General features: G+C 45.4%; 1 non-coding gene across 1 annotated transcript; it reads right to left on the reverse strand.

Annotated features, from left to right (window-relative positions):
• Nucleotides 1-767: 767 nt before the first annotated feature.
• trnar-ucu (transfer RNA arginine (anticodon UCU)) lies at nt 768-859 on the reverse strand. The gene is given in 2 exon segments: nt 768-803; nt 823-859. It is a non-coding gene; the product is annotated as a tRNA-Arg (tRNA).
• Between the last annotated feature and the right edge of the window lie 5,018 nt (nt 860-5,877).

Raw genomic sequence — 5,877 nt, forward strand, 5'->3', positions numbered from 1 at the left:
CTGATATTTCACCAACTTCCTTTGGCATGTTCATATGACACATCAACCCACACTGCACACAACGACAACAATATTCAGCATATTGCACCCACGAGCACGTGCCATGGCTTTTATAAACAGTGAAGATTGAATAATGTTATGCAAGGGCAAATTGAAATTCAGTTTAATTAGTAAAGTCGCAAGAATCCAGAGTAAGATTCAAAATGTCAGAAATTCACGTTCATTACCTTGACCAGAATTCCAGCCCAGCAAATTGGAAATCTGTCTCTGAATCCCCAGCATCCATGCAATTGCTTGCTCCATGTGTCCACTTGGAAACCAATGTGGAAGAACATTCAGCCTGAAGGAGAACTTGTCCGCTGTCTGATCTAAAGCTGAAACAAGAGCTGTCCATTCCATCTGGGTGGGAAGGGATGTGGAGGTGAGGTCAAAATATTACTTGACGTTTAATTCATATTGTCCTTATTGTGATTTTTAAGCACTTGGGCCAGAAATGGCACAGACACAAAGGAGCCCATTCTTTACACCGATCCTGCCCTGCTCCGTGATTTCATATCGTCATGGCTGACACAACACTTTTGTGTCTTTTTCCAGCCTATCCACATCATCGTGTTGCCTACACTATAATAAATAAACATCGAAAATGTAAAACTGTGAGAGCAACATGTTCCGTTTCGAGACAGTTGGGTTTCTGCACGAATATTGTTGGTGTTGTAAATGAGCAGCCGAGTCTGGTCTGACCACCTACCAAACCATAAACTAAAACTTGACTCTGATGGGATTCGAACCCACAACCTTCGAATAGCAATCAGAGCAGCGATATAGAAGTCCAATGCGCTTTCCATTGCGCCACAGAGCCACGCCAGCAAGTGCTTTTTAGCACACATGTTTGCCTTTGAACCATTGCGTTCAGGACACCCATCTCGTGTCTGTCTGTCCTCGTCACACTTTCCAGTACCTTTTCCTAATCCACGTGTGCTCTGGCTCTTCAAGTGTTTGCCTACAGATGGCTGAAACGTTCTCATGATACTTAGCTTTACCACAGGCTCAGATAATGATTTCCAGATAAGCAACACTCTATTGGTGAAAGCATTCTTCCAAAATCTCCTCAAAACATCTTGTCTCCTGTCTTTCATTTATGTCACTCTATTCCTTCCCAATAGAGGCTTATCCCTGTCATACATATCTGTCCTCTTCATAAAATGTGCACGTTAATCAGTTACTCAATCAGCCTTCTCTGCGCTTAGATAAACATCCCCAACCTAGCTCGTCTACCATCACAATGGGAATGGTCCAGCCCTTGCCATTCTTGTCATCACCTGTGAACATCTCCTATCTGCAATCAAATGCTTCCAGCAGTCTGGCGATTACAACGGACAAGCAAAGTTCCCTGAAGAAAAGCCGAAAGCTCTGAAGAAAATCAGCAGTTCTTGTCCATCTGTCATGAGAAAGGAAATTTAACGTTTTGAGTCCAATGATCTGTCTTCGGAACTGATGGGATGGAAGGGTGGGTGAAGAATGTTGAAGACAGTGGGCCAGTTCTCAAATGATTGAACTCGATCTTGGGTCCTTAAGTTTGCATGGTCTGTCAGTAGAATAAGCTTGCATTGCTCTGCTATCTAGCCAGGGATGGGCACAAAGCTAGTTTCGCAAAACTACAGTTTGTTCAACAACAAGTTACGTTTTTAAGGTCACATCTTATCTGAACAAGGGAAGGCCATTGGTCAAGACAGAGATCAAGCTATCCAGCAAATTCCAAAGACTCACATGAAGAAACAGTTGCTATCCTTTTTCGTCATGCGCTCTTACTGGAGAATGCTTATCCCACATTATGCAACCCTTGAGGCCCCCCAAGTGAAATTTCCCATGGCGAAGAGTTGCAGAACCAGAGTACGTTGCAGTTGAATTGAAAATGGCGCTCCAAACTACACCTACACTGGGGGTCCGAATCCAAACAAGCCTTTTGTACAAACGGTAGATGAGAAGCGTGGCTGCATGACATCTGTGCTGATGCAGGATAATGTGGGAAAATTGAGGTAGGTAGCTTACATTTCGGCTAAACGTAGACCCCGAAGCGGCAGGATACCCTAAATACCTGCGAGCCATGGCTGCAGCTGAAATATGTTATTGTAGCGTCTAGGGACACAGTTTGCTATGGTGAATTAACCCTCCTGTTCCCACATGCATCCTTACTCTTTTCCGAGCAAATCACAGCAAACATGTCGGCAGCACGTTGTCTCAGACACAATACTGTGCTATTGCAGATGCCTAACATGACAATAAAGAGATGTAATGTCCATTATGCTGCTTTTCTTCTCCCACAGAAGGAGAAGGAGACCCACATGACTGTGTCGCTGTAAGGAATGAAGTTTGCAGCTCAAGGCCAGGCGCCCCGCATTCACAAATTCAAATCAGAATATGGCGTTTTTTTGTGCATGGGACAGCATTCAGGAACAAACAGACAGGCCAGAATTGTGTTTGGTATGCTGTAGTAACTTCCCACGAGGTAGTCAAAGCGGAATCATAGAACATAGAACATAGAAAAATACAGCGCAGTACAGGCCCTTCGGCCCTCGATGTTGCGCCAACCGAACACTACCTAACCGACACAAGCCCAATAACCTCCATATGCTTATCCAATGCCTGCTTGAATGACCATAAAGAGGGAGAGTCCACCACTGATACCGGCAGGGCATTCCATGAACTCACGACTCGCTGAGTAAAGAATCTACCCCTAACATCTGTCCTATACCAACCTCTCCTTAATTTAAAGCTCGTAACAGCTGACTCCATACGCGAAAAAGGGTTCTCACTGTCAACCCTATCTAAACCCCTAATCATCTTGTACACCTCTATCAAATCTCCCTATACCTTCTTTTCTCCAATGAGAACAGCCCCAACTGCCTCAGCCTTTCCTCTTAAGATCTTCCTACCATGCCAGGCAACATCCTGGTAAAACTCCTCTGCACCCGTTCCAGTGCCTCCACATCCTTCCTATAGTATAGCGACCAAAGCTGTACACAATACTCCAGATAAGGCCGCACCAGAGTCTTATACAAGTGCAACATGACCTCAGGACTCCGGAACTCAATTCCTCTACCAATAAAACCCAGTACGCCATATGCCTTCTTCACAGCACTATCTACCTGGGTGGCAACTTTCAGAGATCTGTGTACATGGACACCAAGATCCCTATGCTCATCCACACTACCAAGTAGCCTACCATTAGCCCAGTAATCCATCTTCTTATTACTCCTACCAAAGTGAATGACTTCACACTTCGCTACATTGAACTCCATCACTCCCTTCTCATCTGTCAGCTCAAGCAGCAGAGCTGATCCCCTTTACTGAGGCATATAAATTGGCTGAGGGAACAATGGTGTATATTTACATCGACAGCAGATGTGTATTCGGGGTTGTGCATAATTTTGGAACCCTGTGGAAACACAGAGGCTTCTTGACCTACACTGGAAAGCCCAACATACACAATGGCCTGTTTCTGACCTCCTGGAAGCGGTCCTATCGCCTAAATCAATCGCTGTCTGTAAATGTGAAGTCCACATAAAATATTATGATTCCTTTTCTGCAAAGACGGCAGCCCAGCAGCTGCCAAGTGCTCAGCTGACATGTGTATGTCAAATATGTGTAATCCAAAGCAGACTTATGGGAGTTACAGACGTTGGCCATGCCAGAGAATGGACAACGGCAATTAGATATTGGGTGTGGTGTGTCCCCATTGGTAACCCTGTCTACCGCGATCACTATTCCCATTCTCTGCCAAATAACACACAGCGAAGACCATGTGTCAAAAGGGGCGATGTACGACAGTATTTAGGCACACTGGTACACTAAGGGATTTACTGATTTCTCCTGAAAATATTGTGAATGATGTGTTATCTGTGCGACTAATAATGTGGGAAGGGGAATACAGATGAGTCAGGCAGAACACCCCAATCCCGAAGACCCTTTGAACATTTACAGATGTATTTTATTGAACTTATTCCCAGCGAAGGGAAAAGGCATTGTCTGGAATTAGTTGAAATTTTTCCCAAATGGGTGGAAGCACTCCCCAAGTCTAAACAGGATGTCATTGCAGTAGTCCAGGCTTTGCTAACTGAAATAATTCCGAGATGGGAAATTCCTGAATGGCTTAGCAGCGACAATGTGACACCTTTTGTTAATATTGCCCTCGAGTAAGTCAGTGATTACTTGGGAATAAACGTGAGACAACACTTTGCCTACCATCCAGCGAGTGGTGGCATTGGAAAGAGAAATGCTACATTAAAAACTAAATTGACAAACGTCATGAGGATCTCAGGGTGACATGGAGAAAGGCACTTCCAATTGTGCTAAAGTACATGAGATCCAGAAGGGGAGGAAGAGCAAATCTTGTCTCATTAGAAATTTTGTTTAGTAGGCCGTCCAATACAGGAATTGGCGGAAGATGTAAGGTAAGACCGATAACATATCACTGTCAGGATGAGATAAGATTAGATTAGTTGCAGTGTGGGAACAGGCCCTTCACCCCAACAAGTCCACCCCGACCCTCCGAATAGCAACCCACCCAGAACCACTCCCCTACATTTACCGCTACACCTAACACTATGGGCAATTTAGCATGGCCAATTCACCTAATCTGCACATTTATTGGACTGTGGGAGTAAACGGGAGCACCCGGAGGAAACTCATGCAGACACGGGGAGAATGTGCAAAATTCACAGAGACAGTTGCCGGAGGCAGGAACAGAATCTGGGTCTCTGGCGTTGTTTGGCAGCAGTGCTAACGACCATGCCATTGCGCAACTGACAGCACTTTTGTCTCAAATACGAATCAAGTGAAGGCAGCACTACCCAAATCAGCAGAAGGGAACACGCATGACCTAGGACCTGGAGGCTGGATAGTGGTGATGACGTCAGGAGGAAACGCTAGAAGGCGAAGAGTTGGGTGGGACTATTTGAAGTGCTCCTTACAACACAGTCAGCTGTTAAGATCGCCCAAAGAGCAACGTTGATACACACCAGCCATTGCAAACGTGTAGCTGGACTTGAAAAGACATCAGACAACACCAGAACCAAATACGTTCACGTAATGATTAGAAGACTCATACAAATATGGGGTTTCTCTGGCAGAACGATTCGTGAAGGCAGGAGCGTCTGGGATACATCCGCAGATGGTAGTCTTAACCGCGAATGGTAAGTTGACCTTTGCATGTGACCCATGGCCGTTTAGTAACCAGTACAACTATAAATGGGACAATAAATATTTAATGAGGGATCCTTGTGGTCCCAGTGACTTAGTAGTAGCCACCACGGCTGCAGGGACATCTCACCCGGGATATAGGTATGCTATTATCTAGGAAGGAGGTGCTATGGCACGTGTAATAATAACCAAGTCTCAGGAGAGGGATGAGGAAGACTGGTGGTGTGGAATAGATAGACCCTTCTCCGATATATATGGTGAATATAGTGTTACAGCCCCCTTCCCCGCGAGGTACATTACAGGAAATAGTAGCACCAGGGCACAGCAAAAATCCAAACCAAATAATGGACCAAAAAACAAGCAGAGAAGAGCGTATTAATGTCATGCCAGAAACTGGAGGGAGTTGATCGGGGTTCGGGAGCGAGTCAAACTCGGTAGTGGAATTGGCGCTTCATGGGATAGATGGCATAAATGCGATGCCAGTAGGTTGGGAAGTGTGAAGGGCTATCGCTAGATGTGAAGGGAACAGTGCGTGTCCCTTAGCCCTCATGCAACACCAGAGATTAGAGGTTGACTACCATTGTTGGATATGTTTGCACACAGCCCGACGATGGACTGCCGAACAAATAACAGAGAGCTTGGCAAGAAATGCGAGCTGCCTGCTTCCATGGGCAGCGA

Source organism: Chiloscyllium punctatum, chromosome 24 (assembly GCF_047496795.1).
Source record: "Chiloscyllium punctatum isolate Juve2018m chromosome 24, sChiPun1.3, whole genome shotgun sequence".
Lineage (NCBI taxonomy): Eukaryota > Metazoa > Chordata > Chondrichthyes > Orectolobiformes > Hemiscylliidae > Chiloscyllium > Chiloscyllium punctatum.